Source organism: Bos grunniens, chromosome X (assembly GCF_055505025.1).
Source record: "Bos grunniens cultivar Pamir isolate PY7600 chromosome X, Bosgru_T2T1.0, whole genome shotgun sequence".
Taxonomy (NCBI): Eukaryota; Metazoa; Chordata; class Mammalia; order Artiodactyla; family Bovidae; genus Bos; species Bos grunniens.
Genome location: NC_141194.1, coordinates 144,392,054 through 144,408,381, shown reverse-complemented (window position 1 = coordinate 144,408,381; position 16,328 = coordinate 144,392,054). Strand labels below are relative to the sequence as shown.

The window sequence follows — 16,328 nt, the reverse complement described above, 5'->3', positions numbered from 1 at the left end:
AACATCCTTGTTCCAGACTGTGTGCTGGAGGAAGACGAGAAGAAATGTGTGATCTCTACCTTTTCGACTTGCTGAAATGATCACACAACACACCCACGTGTACCTCATCAGCCAGAACTTAGTCACATGGACACATACAAGGAAAACTGAATTAACATGTGTTCAGCTAAAAGTCCAGTTTCTCTTATTTAAAAAAAAAAAAAAAAGGAAGAATGGATTTGGGAGGTAATTGGCAAGGTCTACCACAGAAGGTGAAATCCATAAGACTGAAAAGGAGAGGGAATTCCCTGGTGTCCAGTGGTTAGGACTCATGCTCTCACTGCCAACGACTCAGGTTTGATCCCTGGTCTGCGAACTAAGATCCTACAAACAGCATGGTGCTGCCAAAAAAAAAAAAAAAATGTCATAAGGTGGAGAAGGAGAGAAAAGGAAAGGAAAAGGTGTCAAGAAAGGCAAGTTTTCCAGCATGTATGGTTGAGAGAGAAATTATTCTTTTATTTGCAACTGAACCAATATACTCCAGTGTAGATTTCTGCATTCTAAGTTGTTGTTTAGTCACTAAGTCATGTCTGACTCTTTGCGACCCCATGGACTGTAGCCCACCAGGCTCCTCTATCCATGGAATTCTCTAGGCAAGAATACTGGAGTGGGGTGCCATTTCCTTCTCCAGGGGATCTTCCCAACCCAGGGATTGAACCCAGAAGCATTTTAAAGTAGTTTACCCATTTGGTACAATTCAGAAGATACTAATATAGTCCTACTAGTAGAGTTGGTTATAGCTACACATAGAAATTGGGGTTTCCAAGGTGGAAGTAGTGGTAAAGAACCTGCCTGCCAATGCAGGAGACATAAGAGATGTGGGTTCGATCCCTGGGTCTGCAAGATCCCCTAGAGGAGGGCGTGGCAACCCAATCCAGTATTCTTGCCTGGAGAATCCCATGGACAGAGGAGCCTGGCAGGCTATAGTCCATGGGGTCGCAAAGAGTCAGACACAACTGAAGCAACTTAGCATGCATACATGCAAACATAGAAATGAGAATTAGAAAAGAGCCATTTGGAGTCCCATTACAGACTGCATTATCAGGAATCACAGTCTATATCACCAGATCCTCAAATAGATGTTATAAAGCCCTGTTTTATTATGACTATGCTTTGAAATTATATTTCCAAGAAATTAAAATACATGACTGTCCTTATCATTTTTAATCTAATATACATGATATACATATGAACTATACAGTACGTAAATAACTTAGTAGTTATTTTATTGACTGTTGTTTAGTCACTAAGTCATGTCCGACTTTTGCAACCCCATGGACTGTAGCCCACCAAGCTCCTCTTCAGGCAAGAATACTGGAGTGGGTTACCATTTCCTCCTCCAGAGGATCTTCCTAACCCAGGAATTGAACCCATATCTCCTGCATTGGCAATTGGGTTCTTTACCACTGAGCCTTTGATAAGGTCAAGAACAAATTAATGCTCATGGTCATAGGGTTTCTCAGATGGCTTCAAACACAAAGTCCTCTATTGGGCTTTCTAGCAAGTAAGTATGTTTTTCCCAGACAGATTGGTGACCCCAGGTTTCCCTTCTATTACCCCTCAAATGGGGCCTGAGTGCACAGTTAATCATGGATGGAACTGAGGTTAAGCCTAGATCCCTCAACATACCCAGTATTGATTTGCAAGGGCCATATGATTCAAAACAAATTTTTATGTTTCCCCAAATAGAACTCTTTCCCCATTTGCAAAGACCAAATACCCAAAAGCACACCCAAAAGATGCTGCTGGATTGCTTAACAGCCCAGACAAAGAGGGATGAGAGACATTCTGAAAAGGGACCATCTCTACTCTGGACTCAATCAACAGATATGGGAAAGGAGGGGAGCAGGGAGTAAGAAAGGGAAAGGGAGTAGGAAAAATGTAGAAAAAACTTGTGTGCTTTGCTTTAAATTGCTTTGCTTTGGGTTTTGGTTTAAAAAAAGTACTAGACCTAAACAATATCATAATGAGGCAGGTCAGTATTTACAGTCCTTCGAACCCCATTTAACCTTTCTGTGCCTCATTTGTTAAGTATGTTGGCCAAGATCACATACCAAATCAGTGACACAGTCATCATGAGGCCTCAAGTGCCTGATTCCCAGTTTCATATTTTAAATAAGCCAAGTGACAGAAGAGAGGGAAAAATTGGGTCAGAGAAAAAATCTGGCCTGAAAAAAATCTGTGTTTCAAAACAAAGCCAATTACACAAAGACATGATATTTCTCATCTAAACAGAAAAACAAGCTGGGGCCTTAATATCTTTCTTTTCTGATGCAAACACAGAGGCACTGTTCAGTGGTGAGAAAGGCAAAATGATGGATCTACCTTTATGGTCAATTCTTTTATCTGATGACACTCCATTTCTTGCAAAATTTTAGTAGAGTTGGGAAAACAAATAGGTCAAGTAATTGCCTAATATAACACAGCTATAAAGATACAATTAATTAACAAAGGGGTATATGCTTATATAACTAACACCAAAAACAGATGTATAAAATAACAATTGCTAGTATCTGTCCTTTAGATTCCTGGTCATCGAGATTGTTTCCCACCAATTTTCTCTTGTTTCCTTAACTTTAGAATCCTAAATGTGTACTTCAGCTTTGATAGCTGCCTCTAATCCCATAAATCATGGTGTCTCGTTCATAGTAATTTTTTGAATCTTGCCTTTCTGGCCTACATATCAATTTTGCTGGCTCTTTTGTGTTTATTACTCATTCTTTCTTTCTCTCCCTCTTTCTCTCTTTCTCATACACACACACACACACACAGGAAAAGGGGGAACTCCAGCGGGTTTGGCAGCCTCCAGTGCTTTCCATCAAGCACCTGGGGAATATGGTAGAAGCACCTTTTTTCTTATTCCTGGGACAAAAGCACTGTGAGGAAAAAGGCAGTGATGGGACCAAGTAGCTTTACTTAAGGCAAAACTAACAGGACTCACAGCTGGTCTGGGCTTAAGGAGGCAGATGAACATTCTCAGGTTCTCCTTTAACCAAAGTGATGCTTCTTCACCAATCAGTTTCCCATTGGAGCACTATGCAGCCTTCCTCGCTGTTATATTTCATGAATATAACACTGCATGCCAGGACAGGAGTGCTGCCGATACATTTATAACTCTAGAGTGTCACCTGTTGAGAATGGTCCAGAAATCCAAGAAAAGGAAGGGGCCTGCATTTGGCCCATCAAAACCTAACCTGCCACTCCCCAACCCTGAGCTACCCCAACAACCTCAGACCAGGAAACTGAGTACAGATATCCCTCAGCTTGTGTGGGGATTGGATCCAGGACAACCCCATCCCCACCAAATGGATGCCCAAGTCCCTTATATAAAATGGCTCAGTATTGGCATATACCTATACACATATTCCTGTATGCTTTAAATCATCTCTAGATTAAATATAATATATAATATAATGTCAATGCTATGTAAATAGTTGCCAGTGCATGGTAAATTCAAATTTTGCTTTTTGGAACTTTCTGGAATTTTTTCCCCCCAAACATTTTCAATACACAGTTAGGATGAATAAACCGCACACACAGAAGGCTAACTCTACTGGCCTCCCAACCACAATTCAGAGGCAATGGACCAGGACCCAAGTCATGGAGCTTGTCTCCCACCTCACGCACACCACAGAACTTGTCAGGCACCCAGATAATCTTGGGAAGGCTTGGCTTTGCTCATCCTGAAGGGGTGGATTCCTTTCTCTCTAAGCACTTATTCACAATCACTCACCACCACTATATGCGTTGTTGTCAAATCAACTTATGTTTGTTCTCATCACGTAGAACCTGGACTCTTGGCTCCATACCCCAGTGTTAACACCCATATTTAGCCCATATTTTAGTTTTGGTGATACTATGGGCTCCCCTCCAAGACCAGAGCTTTGGATATCATCTAGTTTTCACCTTTGTTTATTTTGTTTGTTCATTCTTCCAGAATGAGATTGGGTTACTTTATTTTGATTACGAAAATACTATATATTCATTTTTAAGAATTTTTCATTTTCTTTTTTTGGTTTAAAATAACTTTTTATTGCCCAGGATATTTTTTTTCCTTGTGTCGTACTTTGTCTGTTTTATTTGTTTTTGTTTTCTCTTTTCATAACTATAAATTCAAGTGTCCCTTTGTCTTGAAAAACAAAACAACATGTAGCTTTCTTATCATTTGCAACATGGTCTCATTGGAAGAGACAGGTGGGAGTTATCTTGAAAGAGTAAGATTTATACCATGAATGGTGCAGGTCTAGGTCTGGTGGTACTGAGAGGAGACAACGGCATTCTTGACAAAGTTAAATCTGCTGGTGGCGTTTGCGGTAAAGAAGCCCTTCCAAATTTCTAAACACCAGTAAACTCTTATTAGGAAATTCTGAAGTGTTTTATGGAGAAGGCAATGGCACCCCACTCCAGTACTCTTGCCTAGAAAATCCCATGGATGGAGGAGCCTGGTAGGCTGCAGTCCATGGGGTCGTGAAGAGTCGGGCATGACTGAGCGACTTCACTTTCACTTTTCACTTTCATGCACTGGAGAAGGAAATGGCAACCCACTCCAGTATTCTTGCCTAGAGAATCCCAGGGATGGGGGAGCCTGGTGGGCTGCTGTCTACGGGGTCGCACAGGGTCGGACACGACTGAAGCGACTTAGCAGCAGTAGAAGCAGCAGAAGTGTTTTACAGGCCAAAAAGGGAAGGAGGTTAGTAAAAAGCCTCAACAGAGTTGGAATAAAATACTGAATTTGAGAGTTACTGGAACTTGGATATGTAAAAAGAGGGAGGAGATTGGGACATGCTTACAATGGTCTCAAGTTCAAATAAACTACTGTGACAAGACACCACTTCACAAGTCTCATGCTGGCCCAGGGGCTCTTCTCTTCCCTCAGTAGGTGCTGGCAGAAGGCATGCTTAGTCATTTTGCAATGTAGATACCTAGCCCCAAAGCCAAAACATGGGAGAGGAAGAGAGATGGAATGAACACCTTAAGAAACTCTGTGGAGAAGATCCCCCCTTTCTTCATGGCTTCACTTTTTCTCATGCTTAAGGAAACAGAACATTTAGGGTGCCTGAAGTGGAACTCCTTGGGTGGAATATTTTCAGGTCTATTGGACTAATCGGACACCCAGTCTACACTTTTCTTCAGAGCATCCACCTCTTTCTCTCCTTCTGCAACTTCTTCTGACTGAGAGCTATGGTCCTTGCTGGTGTGCATTTCCACATCAAGCATGATCTGCCCATCTTCTTGTGGGGAAGGGCTGTCACAGTGAGAACTGCCTCTTGAACTGCTCTGTCTGGATTCATTCTGTGCATCCAAAAGAATCTTCATGTCTCCATTGTGGATGGAGGATGAGGAGGGTACAGCTCTAGTCCCCCATTCTTCGCATCGCCATTGCTGCTGTTCATGGGCAGCTCCACCCAGGAACTGTTGAGGCCAGCAGGCGGTGGCAAAGACTGTTCACCTTCCTCACAGTTATTGTTGTTGTTGTGCGGGGGCGGCAGCTGTTCTACTAAGTGAGACGACATTGTCAGGTGGCTGGAAGAGCTGCGACCCCGCAGCTGGGACTGTCTCCGATTCTCGGGCGTCAACACCAAGAATTTTTCTAAAATATCCGCCAATTTTATAAAAGATTTTCAGTTCATATCAGAATATATACATATGGAACTAAAGAACTTCTTGATGAGGGTGAAAGAGGAGAGTGACAATAATGCTGGTTGAAACTCAACATTAAAAAATCCAAGATCACAACATCTGGTCCCATCATTTCATGACAAATAGAAGGGGAAAAAGTGGAAGCAGTGACAGACTTTATTTCCCTGGACTCCGAAATCACTGTGGATGGTGACTGCCATCATAAAATTAAAAGACGCTTGCTCCTTGGAAGGCAAGCAATGACAAACCGAGTGTGTGTGTCCTCAGTTGTGCCTGACTCTTTGCGACCCCATGTACTGTAGCATGCCAGGCTCGTCTGTCCATTGGACTTCCTAAGCAAGAATAGTGGAGTGGGTTGCCATTACCTCCTCCATGGGATCTCCCCAACCCAGGGACTGAACCCAGGTCTCTTGCATCTCCTGCACTGGCATATATACAAAAAAATTATTCACAATCCCACTACCCAGTTGATACCCTCTTCTGACTGAACTAAGATTTCCTGATTAAGCCCTGAGGAACCCCATCCATCCAAGTTGTACCAGCCTCTGATGTTCCCTGTGATTAGATTTGGTTTGCTTGAACCTGAATGAGGATCCAGAACTTTTGTCATAAACAGGGTGAGAATATTTGGCATTCTATCTCTCACCATGTGCTGGTCACAAGGTATATAGGTGGATCCATCATCCTCATCAGCACTGAAGGCCTACAGCCATGCTAGACACCCGGGATAGACACCTGCAATATGAAAGCAAATGACTTCAGACAACTGACCTGGATTTACCCAGTCCTCACAAGAGCAAGCACATTCAGACATCAATTTGAGACCTTTTAACAGTCTTTAGGAGATTGAGATGTGTAACACACACACATACATTAGGCATTCACTATGTAAAGTGCTTTATATTATGCATTTCATTTTAGATTGCCTAATATTTTAGAATTTCTCATGTCTCTGATTTGAATGTAAAATCTTCAAATGCATGTTTTGATTTTTCTAGAAGCAAGTACTTGTCTATTGTGCGATAGTTAAAGTTTGAACTTTTATAATGTTATTGTTTTAAAATACAGGAGCACTTTTGGTGTACCAAGACCATAATTTTAAGCGGCTTCCGTTACTCTCTCTAGAGTCCAGTCTTAGTCCCGCCATTCGGGATTCTAGAGTACGGGAAGAGCTCCACCTTACGGCACTATTTTGAAGTGCGCCAAGGAAAGGCCACGGCTTGTAGAATTGTCCTAGAGGCAACCCACTCCAGTCCTCTTGTTTTTTATTTTAGTTTTAAACTTCACAATATTGTATTAGTTTTGCCAAATATCGAAATGAATCCGCCACAGGTATATGTGTGTTCCCCAGCCTGAACCCTCCTCCCTCCTCCCTCCCCATACCCTCCCTCTGGGTCGTCCCAGTGCACCAGCCCCAAGCATCCAGTATCGTGCATCGAACCTGGACTGGCGACTCGTTTCATACATGATATTATACATGTTTCACTGCTATTCTCCCAAATCTCCCCACCCTCTCCCTCTCCCACAGAGTCCATAAGACTGATATATACATCAGTGTCTCTTTTGCTGTCTCGTACACAGGGTTATTGTTACCATCTTTCTAAATTCCATATATATGCGTTAGTATACTGTATTGGTGTTTTTCTTTCTGGCTTACTTCACTCTGTATAATAGGCTCCAGTTTCATCCATCTCATTAGAACTGATTCAAATGTACTCTTGCCTGGCAAATCCCATGGACGGAGGAGGCTGGTAGGCTGCAGTCCATGGGGTCGCTAGGAGTCGGACACGACTGAGCGAGTTCGCTTTTACTTTTTACTTTCATGCATTGGAGAAGGAAATGGCAACCCACTCCAGTGTTCTTGCCTGGAGAATCCCAGGGACGGGGGAGCCTGGTGGGCTGCCGTATATGGGGTCGCACAGAGTCGGACACCACTGAAGTGACTTAGCAGCAGCAGCAGAAACTCAAGACAGGCTTCCCTGATAGCTCAGTTGGTAAAGAATCCGCCTGCAATGCAGGAGACCCTGGTTCCATTCCTGGGTCGGGAAGATCTGCTGGAGAAGGGATAGGCTACCCACTCCAGTATTCTTGGGTTTCCCTGGTGGCTCAGACGACCTGGGTTCGATCCCTGGGTTGGGAAGATCCCCTGGAGAAGGGAAAGGCTACCCACTCCAGTATTCTGGCCTAGAGAATTCCACGGACTGTATAGTCCATGGGATCGCAAAGACTAGGACTGAATGACTTTCACTTCACTTCACTTAGAAACTCAGAGGGGAAAAGGATTAAAAAATACAGACCACCTCCCCCAACAAATTGTAAATCCTCTTCCATGATATGCTCAAAGTGCCAAAATGGCCAAGGCCAAGTTAAAATTAAGCAAAATCTTTCACTTGGCTATTGAACTGGGTACTAAATTGGTAAAACAAGAGTCCTTTTTACTTGATACCAAACATTATCATTATCATCATAATGATTCTTGAGTTCCTATTATGAACCAGATTATGGTATATATATATATATATATATATATAATATATATGTGATATATTATAAATATATAATAAATATATACTATTTATCATGTTAAATATTTATTAAATATTTTATTATCAATATTAATAAATGTGTATACAATAATATATTTATATATTATATATGTATTAAAATATTTATTAAAAGTTTTTAAATTTTGTAAACTTTTTATTTAAACATTTTAAATATAAAAACATTTATATATTTATATATAAATAATATAATTTATATAATAAATAATTAAATTTTTATTAATGTTAAATATTATATTAATATTTATTATATTAAAATTTGCAATAAATATATAATAAATATAATATTATATATGTATGTGTGTGTGTATATATATATATATATGCTAAGTTGCTTCAGTCATGTTCGAGTCTTTGTGACCCCATGGACTGTAGCCCACCAGGCTCTTCTGTCCATGGGATTCTCTAGGCAAGAATACTGGAGGGGGTTGCCATGCCCTTCTCCAATATATATATACACACTAATTTAATACTCACACAACCCTATAAGAGAGGTAAAATTATAAACTCCAGTATCCAGATGAAGAAACTGAGGCCTAGAGAAGGTACATAAATTTCTCAAGGCCACACAGCTACTAAGTGGTAGAGCCGAGACACACTAGCCCAGATTCTAAACCACCATGCCATACTGCCTCTTTCTAAAGCTCAAATTCAGTAAGGTCTCTCTCAAACAACTTGAAGCCATTCTCTTACGCATTCTTTCTCAAAATATTCATAGATGAAGGCAAGACAAGATCCCTGGTTCAATTTCTATTCCTCTCATGGTGGTCCAGATTTGTAATTCTTTGGCTTATCACCTATGTTCCTTCCCAACTTTCGCAATGATTCTATTTGTGATTTTGACTATAAAGTATTGTAGTAGAGCGCTATACACTGAACGTTTGCATCCCTCCAAAATTCACATGTTGAAACCTAATCTCCCATGCGATGGTATTAGGAAGTGGGGACCGACCTTGGGAGGTACTTAGGTCATAAGGGTGGAGCCCTCATGAATCAGATTAGTGCACTTATAAAATGCACTCTCTCTCTGCCCCTTCCACTGTGTGAGGACATGGCCAGAGGTTGGCTATCTATGGACCAGGAAGCAGGTGCCCAGAAGATATTGAATCTTTCAGCACCTGATCTTGGACTTGCCAGCAGCCCCCAGAACTGTGAGAAATAAATGTTTGTTGTTTAAGCCACCCAGTCTATGATTTTTCTATGATAGCAGCCCCAAAGGACTGAGACACGGAAAACTTAGATTTTCTGTCTTTTCCTCCTATTTTACCTCAGGTCCCTCAAACATCTTTCATTTAAAATCATGTTGAAAATGATGTATTTCCATAAACAAGGTCCTACTATAGGGCACAGGAAACTATATTTAATAGCCTGTGATAAAACACAACGGAAAAGAATATATACATGTATAACTGAATCACTTTGGTGTACAGTAGAAATTAACACACTGTAAATCAACTATACTACAATAACATTTTGAAAAGGACACATACATAAAAATTTACCAATGCTAATATAATTCAAACCAGAATTTTTCCTAAAGCATTTATTTCTTTAAAAATGTCTCATGTGGTACTTTTTTAAAACCTGGTAGAATCTATACGTTTTTTTTTTTTTTCTGTGCAGTTTGAGCAAGCACTAGGTTTCATGGAAAATCATAAACCATATTTTCCAATATTTTCAGCATTAACACCTAAGTCATACTCCATTAAGGGAAAAACCATTTTTCTTATTTACCTAACAAAAATTTATTGAGTTTTTACTATTCCTAGGCTGTAAGGACACAACAATGAAAACGCCAAATATGATCCCTGCCTTGATGGAACTTATGGTTCTGAACACTATTCAAGATAGAAAAGAGAAAGGAGATGACTCTGACCTAGGAATGCCTTCTATATATATAGATATACATTTTTAAAATTTAATATATATTTAAAAAATAGTTTACTACTTTAAAACAAAAGTTATCAGCATGCACATTCTCTGACTAGGTGACCAAAAAGTTAATTTACAATTTTTCTAATTCCACTGACAGAAAGCAAAATCCATGAATATTCCATTAGGGGAAAAACAGGATTTTATTCTATATTCAAAAATTACCAGATGACATTTCTCTCAGACCGCCAAAACAAGGAAATTAGAGAGGCCTAGGGCTGTCCTGGAAGCCACCATGCCATGGGCAGCTTGCCTTTGGAATTTGGAATTCGTAACTAACTAGAGGCAATCTGGAAGTAGCTCAGCCTGACCCAAATGAGAACCTTGGGTAAATTCCTCCTTCCCTTTTTATGCCTGTGATCCTTGGGCACCACCCAAATTGCAAGCTCTGGCTAGACATCAACAATCCAACAGTTATCTCAATGCCAATCCTCTCTTCCTCCCTTTTCTATCCAATGTCTTAACTCCTCCTCTCTCTCGCAACATTTCCACTGCACAGTCTGGAATTCTAACCATGGTAAACAAAGTCCACTTCTATGTGTCCACTTTTTCCCTGAACATTCACTCCATCTCCTGTTGCTGATTGAAAGGTGGTTCCCCACCTACAGCACCATGTCCCATAAAGCCATCTCAAGGCTGTATTCTCTTCCACAGCCTACATGCGGGGTGAAGGTGAGGGTTAGGGAGAGCTATGTCACCGTTCACCTTACTCCCCCATTGCATTTTTGAAACCATGGTCACCGAACATCTTTAAGTACCATACAGTAAATATTTTAGGCTTTGTAGGATACACTGGCTCTTTTGCAACTACCTGCCTCTACTGTTGTAGCTTGAAAGCAGCCATCAACAATATGCAAACAAATAGACATGGCTGTGTTCCAATACAACTTTATGGACAAAACAGGCAGCGAGGCCAGACTTGACCATAAGGATGATCAATACACTGCCATGGCCTCGCAGTGCCATGACTTTCTCATGCCCAAGGATTTTCACTCCACCTTTAACACCTTCAAACCAATTTGCCACTCTCCCCACAACTCTTATCCTGCAGACTTTCCAACTGTTTGTTCCCCAATAAATCTGATCTTTAAACTCACAACCCCTCCATTGCCTCCCTATTAGTTTGCCTCCACTGAGCCTCACTTTTCACTTACCCAGTCTGGATGCCATGGTCAGTCACTGCACTCTCTTTTATCCTCAATCCCCTTGCTCCCTGTTCTTTCCACTGTACATTGTTCACTATCAAAACCATACACCATTTCTGAATAAATTTAATTACCAGCCTTCTCTGATCCTATGGCCAAATGGCTGAACACAGCTGCAGAACACTGTCTGTCTGTGTTAATCGCTCAGTCATGTCGACTTTTTGCAACTCCATGGACTGTAGCCCGCCAGGCTCCTCTGTCCATGGAATTCTCCAGGCAAGACTACTGGAGTGGGTTGCCATTTTCTTCTCCAGGGGATCTTCCCGACCCAGGGATTGAATCTGGGTCTTCTGCATTGCAGGCAGATTCTTTACCATCTGAGCTACAGGGAAGCCCTGTACCACTATATATATTTGAGCCACTATGAACTCATAATTTTAAATCCAGCTGGGCCCTCACAACTTCTAGTATATCCCTTTTAACAGTCTTCCTGTAACTGTCTATCACATTTATATTAGGCAAGACAACATAATTCTGTACAGAGATTGCAGGCTTAGAATCCAGACAGACTTGGGTTTGATATCTGGATCCACCATTTACTAGCTGTATGGTCATGAACAAGTTATTTAAATTCTTTTTGTCTCAGTTCCCTCATGAGTAAAATGGGAAAAATAATACCTACTTTATATCTTAATAAGATTATGTATGTAAAACAATTAACATACTGTCTGATACTCACGAATTGCTGAATAGATGAGAGCTATTGATAAGCTTATGGGACTTCCTGGCGGTCCAGTGGTTAACACAACATGCTTCCACTACACGGGGCATGGGTTCAATCCCAGGTCAGGGAACTAATATCCTGCATGCCACATGGCATGGCCAAAAAATAGAACATAAAAATGCTTAAACATGATCTTTAAAAAAACAAAATGAGAGCTCCTGTTCAGTAGGTGACTATACCTCCTACTTTGATAAGACCATTAAGTGTTTCTTAACTGAGGTCCCCAAAAGGCAGAACAATGCTTTATGTGCTATTTGGTTGAATCATAAGAAAGTGCTGAAATTCAGCCATTCTGACAGACAGAAGCCATAAGATTCAGCCTGGTAAGTTATTAGAGAGCACTCCCAGGGAAGGTTCCCAGGTGGTGCTAGTGGTAAAGAATTTCCCCGCCAATGCAGGAGACAAAAGAGATGTGGGTTCAGTCCTCAGGTCAGGAAGATCCCTGGAGGAGGGCATGTCAACCCACTCCAGTATTCTTGCCTGGAGAATCCCATGGACAGAGGAGCCTGGTGGGCTACAGTGCATGGGGTCTCAAGAGTCTGACACAACTAAAGCAACTTAGCACAAAGGAATGAGAGTCAATACAAAGGTTTTCTTTGTTAAAAGTTTGCACCCCTGGGCTGCATTAACTCCTCCACATTTCCAGGCTCTTCCAGGCTACACCATGCATGGGTGCTCCAGGCTGTCCCGCCCTGTCTCAAGCCTCAATGTCTGCAGGAAAAGTGCCAGGGCCCAGAGCTAAGAAGCTGCAGGGTTACACCTTGTCAGTGTGTCTGAGCCCATTGAGAGAATGGGCTGAAACAAAGCAATAGCCAAAGGCCCCTGAGACAATCAGGCCCAGAGGATCTGAACTGGTGAGGAAGAGGTAGCTGATAGGAGATGTGCCCAGTCTCGATTTCCTTTCACTGTGCAAACTTTCCTGTACCTGGAACCCACTCTTTCTTTTGGCCAGAGGAAGGGACATGGCTATCCAGCCTCCCCACCCACCCTGTACTCAAACTTCCATCCCTCCTATCTCCTCCAGCCCACCTACCCTCGGTTGTTTTTTTTACTTTCAACTCTCTCACTCCTCTGATCCATCCCCCTCTACCAATATACCTGCTTAAGGCTTTCCTTTCCTTTAAAGATCCTTCCTTTTCCTCACACAGGCTTCTAGCCACTTCCTTTTTCTCTTTCTCGTCCTTCTCTGGAAAATACCTGAAATGAATAATCCAGATTTCCTCTGTCAACTTGCTCACCACATGCACTGATCTCATCACTACCCAAACACTTTCTCCGAGGCTGCCACTGACCTCTGTATGGCCGTATCTGGTAGACACAATTCCAGCCACATCTATCTTGGTCTCTCTGTAACCGTTGGATCTGTGGATGCCTTCCTCGTTACTGAAACACATTCTCAGTCCAGTCACCACACCACTGTTATTAGCCACTTCTCCTATTGCTCTTACTGGCTTCTTTTTCTCTCAGCCTCTATCCATCCCTTAAGTGTTAGTATTCCCCAGAGTTCTTTTCTCCTTTTATCCCACACATTCTCCATGGAGGATATCACCCATTCCCTGGATTACAAGCACATGTGGGTAACTTCCCAGCTCATCTCCAGCCAGACCTCTCCCTCTACACTCATTTTGGAAATGCCTCCAAGTAGCTGCCTATGTCCAGCAAACCACCATTGTTCCTATCCATAACTCTGATAATCTTCCTGTCACTACTAAGGTCAGTTGAAGTATCTTGACCTGAGTAGAGGCACAGCCCAAGGAGCACACACTCTGTAGCACAGGGCATGGAGGGGGCAGGGTGCAGACGAGGGATAAGAAGTAGCGACTCGCTCAATGTGGTTCCTTTAACATGCTCTACCTACCACTTAATGCACTGTGGTGACCTGAATAGCAAGGAGGGCCAAAAGGGAGGGGGTATATGAATATGTATGATTGATTCATTTTGCTGTACAGAGCCGCCTGCCAATACAGGAGACTTAAGAGATGTGGGTTCGATCTCTGGGTTGGGAAGATCCCCTGGAGGAGGGCATGGCAACCCACTCCTGTATTCTTGCATAAAGAAAGAATCCCATGGACAGAGGAGCCTGGTGGGCTACAGCCCATGGGTTCACAAAGAGTTGGTCACGACTGAAGTGACTTAGCACAGCACAGAAACTAACACTGTAAAGCAGCTATACGCCAATAAAAATTTATTTAAAAAGAAAAAAAAACACATGCTCTACCTATTCCTACCAATAGGTTCTAGGTGCTACATAAAATGTGTTGCCAATAATTACTATCATTGGCTTCCCAGGTAGCTCAGTGGTAAAGAATCCACCTACCAATGCAGGAGATGCAGGAAATGTGGGTTCAATCTCTTGATCAGGAAGATCCACTGGAGGAGGAAATGGAAAACCATTTTAATATTCTTGTCTGGGATATCCCGTGAACAGAGGAGCCTGGTGGGCTACAGTCCATGGGTCACAAATAGTCAGTCACAACTGAGCACACAGCACGCACTATATAAAATGTGTTGCCAATAATTAATATCAAAGTTTTAGTTCAGTTACTATTTTCTGAACTTCCCTTCCCAGCCTGACACACACCTTCCACCCCATTCTATCTCTCTTCAGTCTTCCACAAAGAGATTTCAAATAGTCTTTGCCTCTAAGTATGTCTTGGAATTGGATACACATAGTTGAATCCCAGGTCATGGTTTTGGTACTTCCCAGTTAAAATTCTACTCTGCTCTGGCAATGTTCTGACCTAGGTGTTCTGGCCCAATGGGGGACACTCAAGAACATGTGCATGAAATGGGTGGTTAGGCAAGATGATGAAGGGCCTTGAATATCAGATTATGAACTAGGGACTCAAATTTACAGAAAGTGGGAAGTCTGTGAAGTTTCTAAGCAGGAAAGCAAGAGGATGAAAACAAAAGCCATGTTGTAGATTCTGGTAGAATGGGAGTAGTAGTAGAGAAAATTGACTAAGGAGGAAAACCGGAAGCATGGAAATCTATTAGAAGCATGTTCCAGGAATCCAGAAATGAGGTAATCAGTCCAGCTCTGTCAACCTCACCTGCCTCATCTCTTCACATTTAATCCCTTGTCAAATCAAATCTAAATGGGGCAACCTTTAAGCAGCATTGGAGGCACAATGGCCATATTTGGAATTAGTTCAGAACATCACAATGACCAGTAATGAAACCGGTATCACTACAGGTCACTCTTTTGATGGTTTAAATGTTCAAAGAGAGGTCCTTTGCCACTTCAACATAAGTGTCTAAAGTGTCCGCATTGCTTTGAGCACTAAAATTTGGGTTATTTACTAGGGCACTGCCAATAATAAAAGGATGACTATTTCCTAGATTGCCCATTTCTTGTTTTGCAAACTGCCCCTCATTAGGCTCTTATTTTACAATCGAATTACAAAATTTTTTTTTTCAAAATTCTCTTTAAAGGTTCATATAGCTTTTCACAGGTCTAGCCCTGGGCGGAGGGGTGGGGGAGAGGGGGTGTTAATTAGCTATATCTCTAGATCTGAGAAAAGCTAGTATGAAAACTGTGTAATGATCTTTGGCCGATGAACTCCAGCTTTAGTTACTTAAACAAGGAAAGAAATTGTACTCGTTTGTCCCTATATATAACTTTCTCATTTGAATCCTACCACCGAAGCAACTGTAATAAAAATATAACATGTAGTGGTACAAAGCAAGAGTGATAGATAATCTCACAGCCCAAGATTATAAGCTTTTATTTTAACAGTTACAGGGAAATCAATTCAATAAACCGAGTAAGACTGAGAACATGATTAGAATTAGGAAAGATACCCATAATACACCAAAACTAAATGGAGCACATTTTTTTTAACTTCAGCTGTAATGTATACACTATACAAGGCATCTAAAAGCCTAAGAGATACTTTATATTAGCTACAATAAATTAGTATGAGATTCAGTTTAATAACACCTAGATATGGATAGAAATAATTTCAATTCAAATTTTAAAAACCGGGGAAGGCGCCAAGATGGCGGAGGAGTAGGATGGGGAAAACACTTTCTCCCCCACAAATTCATCAAAAGAGCATTTAAACATCGAGTAAATTCCACAAAACAACTTCTGAATGCCGGCAGAGGACATCAGGCACCCAGAAAAGCAACCCAACTCCTCAAAAGGAGGTAGGAAAAAATATTAAAGACAATAAAAGAGACAAAAGAGGGAGGGACGGAGTTCCGTCCCGGGAAGGGAGT

General features: G+C 41.5%; 1 pseudogene across 1 annotated transcript; it reads right to left on the bottom strand.

Moving 5' to 3' along the window:
* Positions 1–4,430: 4,430 nt before the first annotated feature.
* LOC147341581 (BCL2/adenovirus E1B 19 kDa protein-interacting protein 3-like pseudogene) lies at positions 4,431–16,003 on the bottom strand (annotated as a pseudogene). The gene is made up of 4 exons (XR_015159146.1): positions 13,397–16,003; positions 13,203–13,301; positions 12,060–12,182; positions 4,431–6,414 (listed from the first exon to the last, which is right to left on the bottom strand). The product of XR_015159146.1 is annotated as a BCL2/adenovirus E1B 19 kDa protein-interacting protein 3-like pseudogene (transcript).
* Positions 16,004–16,328: the final 325 nt, after the last annotated feature.